The sequence below is a fragment of the Vanacampus margaritifer genome, chromosome 1 (genome assembly GCF_051991255.1).
Source record: "Vanacampus margaritifer isolate UIUO_Vmar chromosome 1, RoL_Vmar_1.0, whole genome shotgun sequence".
NCBI lineage: Eukaryota > Metazoa > Chordata > Actinopteri > Syngnathiformes > Syngnathidae > Vanacampus > Vanacampus margaritifer.
Window position 1 is genome coordinate 6573197 of NC_135432.1, and position 19827 is coordinate 6593023.

The 19827-nt window shown below is 40.6% G+C and overlaps 1 long non-coding RNA gene across 3 annotated transcripts in view; it reads left to right on the top strand.

Moving 5' to 3' along the window:
• LOC144057812 (uncharacterized) overlaps positions 1 to 19827 on the top strand; it is a 243209-nt gene that overhangs the window by 124503 nt on the left and 98879 nt on the right. For 2 of the 3 annotated variants that reach the window (XR_013295329.1, XR_013295331.1), the window contains one exon: positions 17940 to 18065. This is a non-coding gene — a long non-coding RNA (uncharacterized LOC144057812). Of the gene's footprint in view, positions 1 to 17939; positions 18066 to 18433; positions 18588 to 19827 lie in introns of those variants that run through there. The other variant, XR_013295330.1, reaches the window with a different exon arrangement.

Genomic DNA, 19827 nt, shown 5'->3' on the forward strand with positions numbered 1-19827 from the left:
GATGGCGTTAGTGATTAGGTTACAAGCGATTCAAGAAGCAGGGGGGCTGTTAGGCTGCGCTTTCTGTCCGCCAGAAGAAAAAAAAAAGATGGCAAATGACGGATGTCAGGGGAGAAAATTAAATCAACAACACCTACGCATATCTAAACACAGTACGTTGTCACATGAATACACATACATATTAATAACCAAGACTAGTATTGGGAATTACGATCTCATACTGACTATACTAATTTTGTCAGCATTTTCAAATCCTGGCGATTCACATCGTAATTAAAAAGTCACTCCTCATTTCATACCCAACTGCACATTCCTGGATGTCGTACAGTTACAATATCGATATTTGACGTTAGTGCGCTGTTACTATGCATTAAAAGGCCTAATATATTGCAATATCAATATTTTGTCCTCATACACGAGTACAACTGCTGACTTAATAAATTCCACTATGACCTGCTATTCAATGGGGTCTAAATTGGACCCATTTCCAAAGCTTTGTCTGCTCTAAATAGCTTTGATTTGCGAATAGAAACATGAGTGGCTTCTTCACTGCTGGAACATTTGGAAGAACTTTTCAATTTACCATGGGATGTTGATTTTGCCCATTGGACCGCACCAACCAATTACCTAGGTCCAGAAATTCCTTGGGGGCTTCTTAATGCCCAATTCACACTGAATGCGTAACGGATGCGTAACGGCATCCGTACAGACGTCGCAAGGAATACAAAGCGTTTTAAGTCTGCGTGTCAATCCACAGCAGCTGCGTATGCGGTGCGTATCGGAAGCTTTCTGCAAGGTTTCTTTATTTACCTGATTCCTGAAGAAATTACACGAGCTGGACAGGAAGTCATGCAGCATCAAGGCTCCAGTGTATTTCAAAATAAAACAGCTCGCAAACTCTTTTTTTTTAGGGGGGGTGGGGGGGTTGGCTAACTACATAGCTTGACATGAGTCTGACATTTAAAGACAACAAAATTACCTCATAATAAATTAAACATGACAAAATAACACTATTTAAACACAAAACGTACTTACCCATGGTAGAAGTCCCAGAAATAATGTCTAAAAGGCATATCGATGTGAACGACAGGCAAGCGTGGCTATTGTTTACAAGTAGCGCTCTATATACATGGTTGTTATCACGTGAACTCAACTCTCCAGTCTCGTGGACTTTACGGACACGTACATCTCACACAGCGCATTCGGTGTGAATTGCGGTCCGTACGGATGCGGTGCGGAAACCGCTCCGCAGTCGGTGTAAATTGGGCGTTAGTACCTGAGACCCTTTCTGGGCCAAACTATGCCGCCATTACTCAACTCGCCATACTTTTACTTGTGTTGTCTATTTAGGTTGAAGAAAGTGTGCCATCCTCACCATAAAATGGAGTGGACATGTTATAAGGGGACATATGAGGAAGTCCATATTTTTCGAAGCACTCACGTTTTTGCCAGTGTTTCCCCTTTGTCCTTGCTCTTGTGATTGTTTGCAAAGTTTCCTATTTCCGGTTCTGTTAGAGCTCATCTGTTGTTTGTTGGTTGTGTCACGTCACTGCAAAGACTGAAAGACTTACGATAATATCAAACATGTTTGGTATTGTTTGGTATATTCCTAAGACTGTCAAGAAGGCAAAGTTTGGTGGAGGGCCCAGGGAAGCAGGGCAAGGAGGCGAAGGTGATGTACAAAAAAGGACTTTGATTACTACAAAACAAAAGCGAACTCCAAATGGCAAGAGAAAACAAAACGTGGGGAGGACAACAAGGCAAAAACTGGTAGCATGACGGGAGGGAAATGACAATGAACCGGCACAGACAGGAGACTAAATACACACACGCTAATGACACAACAAGACACACCTGGGGCATGACACAAGTGGCTGAGGGCAATGATTGGTTGACACGAGGAAGGGCAGGATTACACTTAGACCAAGGGAGACACACGAGAAAAAACACAACCCAAACATGACAAAGACTAGGAAAAGATTGATCTAAAACAGCTGAGATTGCTACCTTACACTAAATGATCGAGACGGGAGTGCACAGTAAAACTCAGTTTTTAGTCTGAGACTGTGAAAAACGTTGGGTGTAAACCCAGGAAAAGTTGTTAAATGTAGGTCATTGTTTTTGGTGATGTTTAGGCCAGCAAGAAAGTCTTGCTAGCTCTGACTGCACACCACTGATCTTCTCTGGCACACTATGGTCACACGTGCGAGGCAAAACAAGACGAGGTACTCTGGATCCCTGTTTTTAGATGTGCCCTTTGGAGACATTAATACATCGATTGTCAGGCAATTTTTCACCTGTTTAATATTATATTGTATTAGTCACTTTGTGATGAGAACGTGTGTCTGTGTTTGTGTCTCTGTCTGTCTAATGCTTCTGCCAATGGCCTTGTTTTTTTTTCTAGCGTAATAACAGCCGTGAGTTGTGTTGTCTGATAAGTCTGTGCGCCATGTGAAGGAACAGTCAGACTATACGCTGGAGACAACCAGTTTGCCTGCAAGCATTCGTTACGTGTCCACATGTGTCTGTCCGTGTGGAAGATCATGTGTGTGTCTTCAAAGTAGTCTGTTTCTAATAAGTGCGGGACAGTGTCCAGCATGTTTCAGACAGCCAGGAATGTGTTTGGGCCGTGCGGTGCGTTTGTGTTCACGTGTAGTCGTTACCTCTGTGAATCTGTGTGTACGTGCATGTTGGTGTCAGTTTGTCAGCTGATTGCCTTCTAGCCAATTTGAACGTGTCCTTGGCCCTTGCGTAATTGTAACAAGCCTTCTGATGGTTTGAAAATCAATCACAGGTCTTCAAACTCAGACCAAAAATGTTGACAGTGACTACCAGTTTCCTGGAACAATCTTCTCCCCTTAAAAAAATAAAAACACCCCTCACATGGTTTCAATGACTTCTGCTCTGTCATCAGGCAAGTTGGCGTGTGATGATATCGCCCGCGGCTGCTTGGACAATATAAAGTGGATTATTCAATCTCTGTGTCTATCCTTTTGGCTCCAAAGTTGTAGTGACTAGTTGGTATTCACTGGCAATTGCGGAGATTCATTAGTGGCTGATGGATAAATACTCACTATTGGATTTGCTTAAACTTGATGCCATCTGAAGTTTTACTGTGCACAACTATCATTGTTCTTCTTTCAACACAATGTAATAAAAATCACGCTTTGAATGATTTTACAAAACAATGCCTAAAATGCTTGCATTGTTATCGTTGTACAATATTTTCAAACCACATTACAGTAGTGTTAATTATAGTTGTGTGGAATTGTTTTAATCTGCTGTCCAGAAGACTTTTCCAAACTTTGTCGGGATTCTAAATTTTTAGAGGGTCGTATGTTAGGTTAACAGGACTTAGTGAAACCTTAGATGAAACGACTAAACTATGACTTTTTAAACACAATTTAACAAGTACAGTTGGGATGAAGAGAAACACAAATATGTAAAACATTTGTTACAGACTTAAATGATTATATTTTATGACAAAATCTAATTTTAGGAAGCATTAGGCAACAAATGCTATTTTTCCAAGGTAAATAATTTTAAATTATGTTATTAAATATGCAATCAGATGAATGTGCAGAACATATTGCTTAGTTAAAAATAAGTTGTTGGGTTTTGTTTGTTTTGTTTTTTGTGCATGGATGCATTTTATTTTCTGAGACTGATTTGGTGGAATAGCCCAGGCAATTAAAGTTAAACCGACGCAAGCGCAGTTACATCGGCCACCAATTTAGACTTTTCTGTGTATGTTTGTGAATTTGGACTGGTGGTGGAAGCACAGGGAGACAGCGTTGCATTGGTGACACCAGTTCCAACTGAAATTCCCGCAAGTCCCCAGTGGAATCAATGCAACCTTTAAGAGTGATGGCGTACGGTGTCGTGCTTGGCTCATTTTATGGTGTGGACATGGAAATGGAGAATCAATCAGAGCCATGATATCTTATTACTAACGTTAATTCACCCAGAGCGGTATGGATCCATGCATTAGGCTGACCCAGACTTGATTTAGAGCAGAGTAGATCTGATTGTGGAAGACGACTGGGTGAGGCTGTGATAACTTTGTGTTTACGTGAAGGTTCGTTTACTTCATTGTGCACATGCAAAGTTATTACCAAACAAATTCTGCAGTGTTTCTTTCATCAAACGTCGTGGGAATTAGATGGAAAATTAAACCCAAGGGGATTCCTCAGTGCACCATATGCTGTTTGTCCATCTTCAACTGTGAACAGTCAAGACAAACCATTTCCAGACAGTGTACTCTCAAGTCTCTTGGATTTGGTCATGATTCATGAATGGCTCCTGGAAATATTTCCCAAAGAACAATATGTTGTATGTGAGGGACTGCACAAAACGGGGTCGTCCTAAAAGCATGTTTTATGCATCTGGCCTGTCATTCAGGGTGACTTGTTTTGCCTTTTGTTTAATGTTTTTCTTCTAAGGGCCGCCATGTGCATGTGTGTGTGTTTAGTTGCTATTTTGGTATCTCGTGTGTGTGTGCGTCTATGTGTTTGTGTGGGAGTTTTATCCTTAGAGAGATGAAAGGGCCCAAGACCAGAGGCCACGGGCATAATTCCAAGTCCAACAATGACTTTTTTTTTTTATCACTTAACAAACTGAAACACTACTTTGATTTGTACTCACCACAGGGATTCAAAATCACTTCATGAGTAAAATGTGCGACTGCAGTCATAGCCTAAAAAGACGGTCAAATTAAGCTTAACTACTTGAATAATGAAAATTCATTAATTTCAAAATACAAGCCATGCAGGCAAGGATATCTGTTAAGGCCTTTACAAAGGCAATTTAAGGAAAGGGAAGGCAACTTTATTTATTTAGCACATATCATACACAAGTCAATGTGCTCCACACAACATCTAAAAAACATGGGCAAGGCAAGTTTATTTGTATAGCACAGACACAAGGCAACTCAAGACAACACTTATAAGCATTTGCAAACACAACAGTTAACATTCAGAAGCAAAGAAGAGCAAAGTAGGTTACAAAATTTACAAAAAAAAAACCATACATTGACAATGTCAAAACATTAGACAGCAAATTTTAAAAACGTTTAAAAATAATAATAACAATTAAAAGGAAAAACATGATTTAAAAAATGTTTAAAAGGCCTTAATCAGAGGTATGTGAAAAAAGCAAAGTTTTAAACCTGGAATTAAAAGCATTTACACTCTGGGCTGACTTCACTTCTGTTGGCAGCTTATTTGTGCGTAACATACCAGCTAAATGCAGCTTCACCATGTTCACTTCAAACTCTGGGTTCCATGAGTTGGCCCAAGTCTGTAGGTTTCTGAGCCCTGCTGGGTATGTATTCAATCAGCATTTCTTGAATATATTCAGGACCCAAACCATTCAATGATTTATAGACCATGCATAATTTTGAAATCTATTATACAGCTGACTGGGAGCCCGTGTAAAGCCTTAAGGACTGGAGTGATATGTTCTGATCTAATAAACAGACAACTTTAGACATTTACAGAACAAAGATTGCAAAAAAAAGCTTATTAAAATTACTAAAACAACATCCATTGACAACATTTAAGCACATTTGCAACTAAAGATTTAGAAACATTTAAAAGCAAAGGGAATAAATACTAAAAAGCTTTCTGAAATTACTAAAGAAAACAAAAAATTTTTTTTAATGTGTAGAAGAGAATTCTCACAAGGAAAGAAAAGCATATTTTTTTAATGTAGATTTAAAAGTGTTTCTAGTTGGGCCTGAGTTCCAATTGCATGCAACACAACAGCTAAATGCCGCTTCACCATGTTTGCTTTGAAACCTGTGCTCCACTAATTAACCGGAACCTGCAAACCTCAGAGCCCTACTGGGTTTCTATTCAATTAGCATTTCTTTCATACAGTCAAGACCCAAACCATTCAGTGATTTATACACCAGTAGCAGAATTTTAAAATCTAATTCTACAGCTGGGAGTCAGTGGAAAAGTCTTAAGGGCTGGAGCAATGAATGCAGTTGCAAAAAAAAACAAGATTGTGACCCATATACTTTAAAACAGATTTAGAATCCTGAATCATTCCCTGGAAGAGATGTAAAGAGAAAATGGTCGTCTTAGGCTAGTCATTTATTGCAAAGTAGTGTTTGTAATAACAATGCTAATGTTAACAACCCCATTGCCTTCATGGCACCACCCCGACCCCAATCTTAAATGACTCAGGCAGGGATGGGGTTTAGATGTAAAACTAACAATTTAAAATCCATATCTGGGAATGATTTGGAATCTATCAATCACAGCATGTGTAATAAACTGTGGAAGGCTTAGACAGACTGGTCCATGAAAAGCCACTAATCCGCACACTTGAGATCACTGTTGCTCACATTTCAACACTAATAGTGGCTACACAAAATATAAACTTACTCACCATTTTATAGTCACAAATAGTTTTCTGATTATCGTTTGTACCATAACTGGCAGAATCAATTGAAGAGAGCCGTTGATTTCAGTCCAGCAGCTTTTACATGATCAAAACCATCAGTGTGGTATCTTGCCTTTCCAATGATGACACCAACGTGTAGAATGTATGTACTGAAGAAGTAAAAACACATTTCTGCTGTGAATAAACTTTTGTTTTTCTCAAAATAGTACAGTGCCAACACAATTATCATTTTTTTGACACCACCGCAATGGATTTGTGAAGTGAAACTAACAAGATATGTTTAAGATATGTTTCAGATGCAGACTTTCAGCTTGGATTCAATGGTATTTACAGCCAAACCAGATGAACAGTGTAAGAATTGCAACAATTTATAAATGTGTCTCACTTTTTAAGGGATCAAAAGTAATGAGAAAAATTAACAATACCAAATCAAACTTTCACTTTGTAATACTCGGTTGCTGATCTAATGCATCAACGACATCATACGCTCAATTTCATCTGGCTGTCCAATGGATTCTGACGCATTTGGGTAAATATGAAGCAGAAAATATTGCTTCAGAATTAATCCTGCTGCTTTTGTCAGCAGTCACATCATCAATAAAACCAACTGAATCAGTTTCATTGGCATCCATACATGGAACAACTGAGCTACCAATTGTTGAAGCTGAAAGTCTGCAATTAAAGCACATCATTTTTGTTTCATTACAAATCCATTGTGGTGGTGTTTAGAGCCAAAAGGATTAGAACTTCATGCCCATGTCTCAATATTTATGAACCTGACAGTATATTCCAAACTATTGTGACTCACTGCCTCATCATTTACTTGCCGTTGATTTGGAGCCTCACAAGTGGTCCAAACTTTGCGGATGGTAGCTGGAAGATGACATTCAAGCAAGCGTCTGCTCACAAAGCTCAGCTGCAAGACTCGCACAGACATGGCTGTATCCTCTCGTGTAATAAGAGAGGCCAATCAATACTGTCACATAGAAACACTGGAGCAAAGAAAGTGACGAAAGTGAAATTGACAGACAGGTGGGAGAGTAACAGGTTTAAAGTTAATTTACACTCCCCCTCTCTCATATTGCCTGGAGAAGACTCAGCTTGCTGAGCTCTGTACACGCGCGCACACACACTTTAGAGGTCGTTTTAAAGGCATAGTTTGGGCCAATCAACCTGAAGTTGTATAGCCATAGTTGTGGCTGCTTGATTGAGAGTGACATTGACGCGATTATGACAGACAAACCAGATTAAGAACGACGTGCCACTGCCTCCCTTTCTGTCTCTGCGTCTTTTGCTCTTCTATGCTCTTGTACTCAGAGACTATGGAGGTACATGACACACACACACACACACTTTGTTTGCTAATGACACCCAGTTGCAAAGACTCCTAACACAGTGGTCCCCAACCACCGGGCCGCATCCCGGGCCGTGGACGCACAGTTGAAAGAATAAAAAAATCTTACTGTATTTCCGGTTAACTGATTAGCCGAGGCTTAAGAATATTTTATTTTGAAAAGTGACCAGATTCTCTCTGTTTACGACAGACACTTGGCGCATGTCAAGATGCTAATTATCACAGTCGCGTAGCGCTGATGCTAATCGACAAGTTAGCAAAATGAGTAAAAAAACAGACATATTTGGAAAGTTTATTTGCAATGGAGAAAAGTCCCAGTGATGAGACAACACAGGAGCCTATGACCAAGAAGAAAAAGAAAGGTTCATGGACTTACAGCTACAGGTGATTCCCACGCATAATGGCTCGTTTTGCGGCGAGCGACTCTTAATTTAGCTTTATGTTGAGGTTATGGACTTTAGATTTGTTCTGTGGTTCCTTGTTATGCTGGCACATTTAAGGAGGGCACTGCTAAAATAGTTACATAAAAATGTGGCCTCATATTTATTGTTATATCTACAAAATACCCCAGTTTTTGTGTTGCTCGTATCATTCATAAGCATTACCATAGTGACCGTTGTTGTTACCCTTGTTATGGTGTTTGTGCTGCTAGTACAGGGACATAAAAATGCATAGTGGATTTGCGTTTGTTGAAGCTTTTTATTAATCAACCTTCTCATAAAAAAATAAATACACACACACACAGGAAGTCCACCAACTTCTTTTCTGGTTTGGTCACATGACATTCCACAAACTTCAGTTCATTTTCCACTCGCTGCCCTGGTGACTGTTAAGATGCTTTCTGGGAGTCAGACACAGGATGTGGCAACTTTTGCGCACCTCAATCTCTGCCATTCTGGCAGCGACAGTGCACCTTCGCATCCTTGTGCTATAATTGCTACGAGTATGAAACATTTTTGGAATCAAACCTTTTTGCTTCACACACGCTTGCTATGGCCCGTCTCCACAGGCCGCATAGACAGATGGCGAAAGATGGCAAATACCACCTGTTGATGCCTCACCCGAGGAAAGGGCCCCGAGTTTAGAGTCCATTGTTTGTTTGAGTAGTTTGACCGTCTCTGTGGGTGTTGGTGTCCCCTTGAAGAAGAACAGGAAAATCTGTGGTTACTGTTGCTTGTTGTTGCATCTTATTGTTTAATTGCAGTTTGTTTTTTTCAGCAGTTTTCCCTTTTTCATCCTTATTGTTAATTTGTTACTGACACATCAAATACTGACTTTTTTAATTTCTTTGTCATAAGTACATTCCAAAGTCTTACATAAATATATGTTCATACTATAATTTATATACAGTTGTAGTGTGTCTTTGGTAGACTGACCATATTTTGATTTCCACAAAAGAGGACACTTGGCCTGGCCTCAAGATATGTTAATGCTACTGAAAGCTTACTTAAAGATACCATACATTGTAACTATTTTAACGTATGCCTCCTCTGTATGGGTTCTAAGCTCAACCTTTTTATTTTTACAAGAGCAGAGCTAAAATTCTAGGCTGCCGACACAGTTTAGGACATTAGATGAAGAAGAAGATGACTTAACTGTGATGAGGACGACTTGACTAAGGCCCCGCCCCTTCCAGACGGAAGCGAAGCTGGCTTCGTTCCTCAAACAAATCTCCTACACACAGAAGCATTTCAAGACTTGCGTGTGTCCAAAAGACTCTGAGGATGTTTAACGGCTGTAATGTATATGCCAAGTCTGGAGTGGCGCTATAGCGCAGCCACAGGGAGTTAACAGAAAGCGTAGAAAAAGAATCAGTGAAGAAGACAAACTTATTTTTTTCTAACTTTATTGCAATCTACAGAACAAACATGGCTTTGCATGTATCAAAACAACATAAAAAAGACGAACACAGGGGATGTGACAATGGCAGGTGATTCAAGTACAACACCGCTTGTTGAACGTGGGATTAAAGAAGCAAAATATTTTGCTGCAAAAGCATAAGCAAGCTAAGGAGGCTGCGCAAAACGACTACGACACGGCTATCCGCCATTGTTGTTGACAGACTGACGGTTCGCGCGCAGCCACGTGAGAATTGGCGCATACGTCATCAATCTGCGACAACGTGTCGTCATCGACCTCAATACACCAACACTAATTAGACACACCTGGGGAAGGGAAGAGTCGAAGACACACACAGGTGGACGTGATTACACAACGAGACGAGGGGAAAGACAAGGAACACAAAACAAAACACTGAACACTCAGACAAAAACAAAATAAAGAACAAAACAAAAACCCAACCCCTCAGAACCGTAACGTGACAGGTGGCAGCTTCTTTGCAATACATCTGAATCATGTGTGTGTTTCTGGGTATTAATTCAGCCATACATAACAAAAGACAATTGCTTATTGTGATCTAATAAGTGTTCATATAATTTCAGAGCTTTCTCCTCACCACCTCCCCTAAATTTTGTTTGTATCGGTGGATAGATTACCTTAATGAAGTCTGCACCGCCCCAGTCTGACCAGCACAGCCCTTGCCGCGCATCCTGTATCCATTTGCGCCGCGGAGGGGGCACGGAGATAAACATTTTCTTCTGGGCTTGCACAAGTTTTGGTGTACATTAGATCAGACATCAATGTAAGAAAAACAATATGTATTTGGAAGGTAACACAGTCCTTTTTGAGTAGCATTGATCCCATGGTGATTGACCTCTGACCCCTGACTCTTTTAGCTGGCCCTTAGGGAATCAACCAATATGCGGCATCAGCCCAGTCCAATCTAATTGCCGCTGCACATAATACCACTAAGTGCTATTAACTTGCCATCAGCTTATAGACTAGTTTGCGGCAACACGTACACATACATACACAATATTGTAGCCAACTGACGTGCAACTTTGAGATAAATATCAACATGCTATTAAGGCTGCACTTTTTCCTGATACTTGTGTGTGTGTTTTTTAGGGAAAAGCACAGAGGGCAAGGTAGATAAATGTTGACACCCTACCAATTATACAGCTACACTTTCCTTGAGGTTAAACATCTCAGTCATACATCACCATCGTCTCAGCACAACATAACTCCAAAAGAGCTTTCATTGATTTGTCATAAGGGAAGACAGAAGCGAGTGTTGGCATCGCCAGGGTGATTTCTGTACTCACCCTAAACATCTAATGTGTGTTTTTATAGCCAAATTCCAAGACAGTAATCTCTCCCAATGTTCTCGAGCATCTCTATTAGAGTTCCGTTCCCCTTGAGGGATGGAGTGGAAGGACCCCATTTTGTATCTCCTCAGTGATCCATCTGCAACTAGTCAATACGGAATGATTGACCATGAATGTATGCTGTGTTGTGCTGGGTTTATTTTTTACAAGCACACGCACACCGACACAGACTAGCAAAATGCTGCTGAGGAGGAGGGTGCGTGTTCCGAGAATTACAAATGTGTGTGTATGTACTGTAGGTCCGTGCATGCGAGCTCTTTCATCGCGGCCTCTCCCCGGGGACGGGCGTCATAGTGGGCATGCACCCGGTCCAGACCTTCTTTGATAGTTTTCTCTAATTGGTCTGAGTCACTGTCTCGTGGGAGAACTAATTAAAACAAGGTGTTGAAGGGGGAAATAACCAAATAATCTTGATGGTGTTTTTGTGTGGTCGGCTGCATGTGATCCCTTGTCGTATTCATGTGAGACCACGGTTCACAGAAGCTGCAGTTGGTTAGCAAATGACTCTATGTTCTTGTGGAAATCATCATATATGATAGCATGTGTTTTTTTTATATGCGTTATGTTTTATTTTGCATCCAAAAGTAATGCTTTTTGTGGTGTGTGGATACTGGCACTTGCATATACTGTACTATATTAGTTGTTTCTGGCTCTGTTTCATTGTAAAGTCGTACTCTAGTACCAGCATAGCACTATTTTTTTTCTTTTTGTATTAACAGACTAAATTTTTTATTAAGGAAAAAAACAAAAAAACAAAAAATAAAGCAGTGAGAAGATTAGGAGTATACGTGTGAGTCAGGCCCGGTCAGCAATCTGGACATTCTAACAAATTCCCATCTGTGCCGGCTGCTACTCCAGCCCACCCGTTAATTCTTTCCGGTCTGCGGATCCATTTTGATATCAGTAAATAAAGAGCGTCCATAACATATGAACCTGATTATCATTATTGAATTGATAACCCATTTAATGTTCTCATACTTGTTCAAATAAATGCAATATGAATACCATTGCAGGGAATGGAATCTATTTTACATTTATACACTAATAACAAAAATTGTGTATGTTCTAGGGGTGTCAGATGAGTAGTCAGATGAGAAGTTTCATACTTTTGTTAACAAAAAAGTGTGTGTGTGTGTGTGTGTGTGGGGGGGGGGGAGTTAAACTAATAGAAATATGGCTGCATCTTTTGGTCATTGATACAGTAATTTCATAATAATTCATAAAATTGAGTTAAAATTAAAAAGATGTACTGTATTGTAAAAAACAAGTGTGATATTGATTTGTGTTGAGGTCCCTTTTCTGCAACTAGATGGCATAATTGCATTTGTAAGACATTGGTGACAGCTCAGTGCATTTTTCTTTTCATATTAAGAGCTTTGACATGAAGTAACTTGTAAAATTATGCACATTTTTAGAATTGTAAAATACAGCTTGATCCCAGTCTCCACAAAGATATGAATTATTATTTAATTCATTACGACTAAATGTGGACATGGGCATGTCTGCTGCGTTGCGACTGGAATCTCCCCTGTACAGGCTTTCCAAGAAAGGGACAGACATTAATCACGTGTGAAAAAAAATGTGCTGGTTAAAGGAACTTTAAATTAACTAATTTTGACACCCCTATTCCGTAAAAACGTGAACCAAAGTGGGTCGGTCTAAGCCTTGAAAATCCAGGACTGAGAATTTATCCCAATCTGGTGTGAGGAGTGTTGGTGCTGCACCTTTTTGTCATGACATCTTGTTCAATTTGTTCTCTTCTTCTTCTACATCTCCCCCTCCCTCATTTCTTTTTTTCCATCACTGGCCATCTCCATTTACTTATTGAGCTGTTCTGTCATTGATCTGTCCATCGACTGGCCCTCTGATCCATCCTCCATCTGTCTGCCGCTGACAGACTTTTAATTGATGAGGGAGCAGGTCAAATTAAGCAATTAGGCCAAGTGGCGGAAAAAGAGACAGAGCGGCATGTCTTTTCCAGGTAGACGGGGCATGCGGAGGAGGAATGGAAGGAGGAGGAGGGCGGAGTGAGGATGCTGTGAAGGATAATGAATGCGGGAGGCATAGGCAGATGCCGAGTGTTTACGCTTTTTCATTTTGGAATTTGAATGAATTTTTCATAGCTATTCATAAAAAATCCATCAATATTTCACCTGGGGAGAGTGAAGAAGGAAGAGAGGGAGAGGTGGAACCTTACGGAATGAATTGTCATGAAAGTCCATTGAAGCGAACCAAATCGCTGAAGAAGAAGGAGAAAGAGAGAGGAGGGATGTTTATGCCGAGGAGACAAACACCTAACTGTAAACCGGGGTAGCAGTGTAAGAGGCAGCGGGGTGGGGGTGTCGGGGATGTGAACAACCTAAATGTCTGGGTGAGAATAAGACCGACGACTGCTGTGGCATCAGTCAGAAGGTGTGGGTTTGTGCGTAACATCGTTTTCAGTATGCACCATCTACCACCTCTAACAGTAACAGAAGGAGTAGGCTTGTGTTAATTTTCACTTTGTCAAACTCCATTATGTGGAAAAGAAAAAAACAACAAATAACAGTCTGAGCCGTCCCATTAACATACAGCACACCCTAACACTCTCGATGACATTTCTGGTGTCGCGTTTGTTTCTTCCGCAAGAGCCCACCTGTGAGTCTGAAATGCATAATCCTAAAAGTATTTTAAAACAGTGGTCCCCAATTACCGGGCCAGGCCGCACAGTTGAAAAAAAACAAAAAACGTACTGTTCTTAAGATTTATATATTAAGTGGGTGGAGGGTTGTGTCTGGTTGGTGTTGGGTTTACTTCACTTTCGCTTCATCTTTCTTTCCTTTGGTCCTTCCTCTGGTCTCCTGACAACTTCACGACTCTTGGATTTATAACAAGTTTCAGATGGATTAAAGAGCACAAACTTGCACGCACGCACGATTTATTTATTATCCGAGGCTAAAAAAAGATTTTATTTTGAAAAGTTACGACTCTTGACATATGTCAACATGCTAATTATCTCGGTCGCGTAGCACTGATACCAAATCTACAAGCTACACGACATACGCTACGGCGACGAGTGATTCACACGTCCCGAGTTCTGCTCTACACAATATCGGGCGAGCGACTCTTGATTTAATGTTATGATGATTTATTCATGGACTTTATTTGTTCTGTGGTGCTTACTGCATTGTTATGTTGGGGAATTTCAGGTGGACACACCTAATATAGTTACATAAAAATATGGTTTCACGCTTATTGTTATATCTCCAAAATACCTCAAAGTACCCCTTTTAATAGTGTTTGTGCTAATACAGGTAGATAAAAGTACACTTATTTGTTGTTGTAGCATTTTCTTAATCAGACCCCACCAGTTGCTGGTCCGCGAAAGTTGTGGACTTGTATAAACCAATCCGTGGTGTGGAAAAAGGTCGGAGACCGCTGTTTTAAAGAGACAGCAACGTGAAATATCTACTTTTTGGAGCGTTTAGCCATGTTAAAATGCTAATTCCTCACCTCCATTCCCCCATCCATGAGAAATTCTAGTCTTGCCAGTCTTGCCACTCTTGCCAGTCTTGCGTGGCCACACAGCGCTCCTCGGACGAGAGGGGCGCGGCAACCACACGGGGAGAGGCGGGGTTTTACTGAACAGGGTGTTTTACTTACACATTAGAAAAATAGCCACCAAAATACCTAATATTGCATAAAAAATTACATGGCCATGGTGTCAAAGGTGAGATTTAATCATTACATGCCTACAGTTAACTGTGAAATTGTTTAAAATTCTGTGATGTAATCCCTTTAAAACATGCAAACTAGGTGACTCCTGATGGAAACGTCCCACACAGTAACCAATTAAAAATGATTAAATATTATCATACTCCTGCTAAAGATGAGAACAGATCCGGTCACTGCACACACCGGTGATCAGTGACTAGGCTTGACCTCGGTCCTCGCCGGACTGCAGTACTAAATCTACCTCAGGGAGCTAATGTGTGGTGTCATTTGCATAAATTTATGCCAGCAGGCGGGTCACTCATCTGTCCACAGGTAGTCAATTAAATATCTAATTAAGTGGGGAGGAGTTTGAATAATGTAGAAGTATTGACTGTTGGGGTCGAGCGGGTGGGAGGGCTGATGGCTGCGTCTAAATCAGCGCTGCGGCACTTGGGAAGCTGACTCCACTAGGTGAATATTTGTCCTACTGAGCAAACACAGAGCCCGCAAGGTTACTCAGTAAATACAGTAGCTCGCAAAAGTGAGTACACCGATGGCACTGATTGCTAAAACCCTGACAACAAAAGTGACTACACTCCTAAGTGAAAATGTCCAAATTAAACACAATTAGTCATTTTCCCTCTCCAGTGTCATGTGACTGGTACTTAACATTACATGACAGAGATACTCTTTTCGATATTCTTCTGAGTGCGACAACAATCTAGCTCTGATTACCCAACACAACTGCAACTGCACATCAAAGGAGGAAGGATTTTGTCTCTAAATAATCAGCATCTCTTTTAAGCTTTATCTAAAGTGTTTGTTTTTGTCTTAGCATCAGAAATATATAAAAATCTATATTGTAGTGTTGCCGTTTGGAGGTGATATATTTTCCATTACTGAGGACACACATTTTGTTTCCAAACATTTTTGATTTCGGAACTTTTATTCCTCGTTTGATAGTCAAGTTCTATACTATGTTGAGACAACTTGATATCAATGCCAAAGGTGGGCATTCTTTCAGTACTGACGGACTGTCCGTCAGTCCGTCACTGACGGACACTCGTTTTGCTGACAAATGACAACAAACAAAAGAAAATGATGGCTTAAGCCGTGACAAGTGGGTTTCCGTCCATCAGTGTAGTCGTCCCTAACTGGGTCAAGTGCCGACCGGCCTCTCAGTCCGTCATTGACAGACGGCCGTTTTTGTTGATGATTGATGAAATGCCCACCTCTGTCTATTGGTCCTAGTAAAGTTGTGACAAAGTGATGACGGAAACGTGGTTCAAACAAAATGACAGACTGACGATTGCAGGTTGGCTTGGCTTGAAAAGCAGCAACATTTTGTAAAATGCCCACCTCTGATTAATACAACAGATACTTGACTGAAATTATGACAACCTCTTGCACTAAAGTGAGAAAATATCAAGTGGTGTTTTTAATGTAAGGTGAGAGTTTTTGTTTGCTGTTCTATAGTGAGAAATTGCACAAGATTGTTATCAGTTCCTGTGTGCGAGTATAAAAACAGGTGGTTTACACCTTTACGGCTAAAATGGAATCTACATAAATGTTTCATAACTCTTCCTATCTTGATTAATACCAAATGGTGCCAAAGCATTGTGACACATTGTGCTAACCATTTCACCAAATCCCCCACTTCCTACCTTTAATTACAGTACGTGTAAAACAGTTGCAGACACAACAATCAACTGTGAGCATTTTGCCGCCAACAGGTGCTATAAAACATATTTTCTATGTGTTTATAAGCAAGTTGCCAACACTACGTGTCAATTTTTAGTGCCAGTGCCAATTCTTAACTCTGTTTTAAAGTAACCGTAACCACAGATTCGTTCCAGTTTATTTGGCCTCATGGTGGTTTGCGCACCAAAATGCTGTTTTGATGGCAGTGAAACCACAGATGGATGATAAAAGATGACAGCACTTGATTGCCCATGTTGTAGTAACAGAGAACAGCAACAGAATTCTTTGTAGGTCTTCCGGCATAATGGGCTTTCTTTGAGTAGTGTGTGGAAAATGATGAGATAAAAATCAGCAAAGAGCAGCACATATACCGTCTGAAGCAATCATGAGCAAAAAAACACCCTCAACACAAATCTGACTTGCGTAGAAGCAACAAGGTCAAGGCAATAGTTAAAACTTTCATACACATTTAATTATCACTATTAAAAATGCATGAAAGGCTTTATGAGTAACCACATACAATCAGGCCTTGACATACAAGTGACTTGACTTACAAGTTTTTCAAAATATGATGGACAATTTTATGCTTTCATTTGTAGCACTTTGGCAAAAAGTGAACAATTCTTTAATCTGTTTATCGTCACTACCGGTTGTCAAACTAAACATAAAGAGTATTACATGTGCACTTAAAACCATACAGATTTCTTTAGACAAGTTTGGTTAGCTTAATGCTAACAATCAACGCAAAAACTCAATTGAAAGACCAACAAATAGCATTGATGTCGCATGTTCAAATATCCGAGCAAGCGCAACTCGTAGACGTAACAATACTCACATTCTTTCTCCTCTGCAAAGAACAACTAATATTACTGCGGCTTTTAGACCCTTTACCTACATAGTAGTCGACTTGTGACTGTTGTGATGGTATGTCGTGTAATTTCTTTATTATTATAATCCCTTCATACTAACTAGGTTGAGCAAAAATAGAAAGTGGTTATGTGAATATGTGCAATATGACTTCACATGGATCACGGAACGCAAGGTGTTCCACAGAGTTCAATTCTGGGGCCTCTGCTGTTTTCATTGTATTTAAAGCCCCTGGGTTTCATCTTAAAAAAACAGCGGTTGGTTGTTTTAAAATGCCCTATATGAGTTGAGGGATGGTAGCCAGAGTCAATTCTAGTCCAGCACAACTAGCTATCTAGCCAAACTAAAGGAACGCTTCCTCTTTAGCTGCACCGCTTTTGAATTCAAAATGAAGAGAGCCAGATTCGATCCACTGTTCATTTTGTTCACCAATAAACCCTCATTTTATTTTTTCTATACAGAAGGGCTCGGTGAATGCACATCGGAAACTGGTGGGATTCAGTTCCTCCAATAAGGTTAAGAACCACTGACATATAGAATTAAATGTAATCACCTAATCAGTCGAAAACTAAGTTGACGTACTTGACCAGTGCACAAAATCCATAAAATCCAGTTCATTCCCAGCTGCACACTATGTGGAAATAACTGCGTTTGAAGTGTTTTGTTAATGTGCTTTGTGTTTTGAGGCCGAAAATGTGACTGATGGGCATATGGTGAGCATGGTGCTGTGACACAGCTGACTGCCTCTGACATGACACACAGGACTTGGCCTGGGGCACACGAGTGCAGCGGAGAGTCCCTCATTCCTTCCAGTAAGTGTCTGCGTGTTTGTTGCTTTCTTTGTCCTGTTTCTTTTCTATAAATGCAGATTAGGCCGCATGAATCAGGATTAGTCGGACTTCCGCGCTGCTCTGCCTCCACGCCCCTAAAATATTCAATCTCTCCCTCACCACCCCCGCCCTTACCCCTCGCATCCCACCGGCTCTCTCCAGATGTGTTAATCAGTACTCCCTGTTAACACATGATTCACCCCATATGTCTTCCGCAGCACACATGGGAGCTCAGGTTGGGAGTATATGCGTGTTTGTTCACATGAGCAAGTGCAACTTTGATGTCTTTTATTGTATTCGCTCTATTCTTATGGGCTTGTGTGTTTGTGTGTGTGCGCTTGAAAATCCAGCAGGCCTCCTCGGGCTTTCTCCAAAGGGCGGCTGCTGTCTGCTCAAATCAACCTCCTCTCCCCATGAGTGAGCACACTAATCCATTTGAGTATCTGAGCACATGTTGTGTGTGTGCGTGCACATCGACGTGTCTGTGTCGGTGCGCATGTGTACGTAAGCATGCTAATCCAGGGGAGGGCCCTGCCTAACACTCCATGAAAACACTCCATTCAACAGCAATTACAGGCAGGGGCCCTGGGCCCTGCACTACACATCCACTGGGAGAGGGAGACAAAGGGGGGTGGAGGCAAGGAAGATCTGAGGCTTCCACAGGGACGAGGGGCGGGATTCTTCTGTAGGGGAACAACCGTGCTCCTCAGACTGTGCAAATGCTCATTCAAACTTTGGTGAGATGATTCATAGTGCGTGGTTGTTTTATTTCGGCCCATAAATGCAGGATCCATCATCGATACCAAATGGCTCGGCGCTTCAAAGAGAGATGTGTACCAGAATCAGTGGGATATAGTCGTGGTTGTGCCTTAGCAGTCTGGAAAGGGTCTCTGTGGAGCTTGACATCTTTCTTCCATTAGTGTATGCAGACAGAAAGGATTCACGCCTGCCTCACTGCCCCTCAGTGTTTTCTGTATTTTGTACAAACATCCTGTATTGTGTTTGCTTGGTCATGTAATCCACTGTGAGCATCCTTGTAACACACTTCACCTACAAGACAAACAACAAGACAGGGCACACAAAAAAAACAGAAAAAAAAACATGTATTATTATTATTATATATATTTTTTTAATTTCTTATTTTTTGCTTATGCTTGGTTCTTTTCCTGATACTGATGAACAGAGTCAACCAAATCCAGAGGTTAATCAGCCAAGGATCTTGAATCACTTTTACTTATAACAAAGGGTTAACTTTCATTAGTATTTGTCATAAATAGCAGGGGTGTGCATCTCTCCAATAAAGGACAATTCAGTCTGTATCTTGTAGGGCTATCCCGATACAACTTTTTCACTTCCGAAACGATACCGATATTGCAGCCTAGAGTACTGTCCGATTTCGATCCGATACAATATCGGTAGGAATAATACATTCTTTTTTTTTTGGTATGAAATATTAGAACAGACTAATAGCCATCAACAGTCAGTGTGAGAAAATATTGAACAATTATTCCAAGCATTTGGGTTAAATTCAACAGACAGAAGTCAGATAGGATGTTGACTTCCATCACTTAACTCAAGTCAATATTTATAGAGCACTTTAACACTACCACCGCAGCAGATAAAATAAAAACAGCAGAGGCCCTAGAATTAAACCCTGTGGAACACCATGCGTTCCATTATACATTTGAATTCATTTCCCGCATATCCGTCCGACCACTTTCTTTTTTGCTCAGCATAGTTAGTA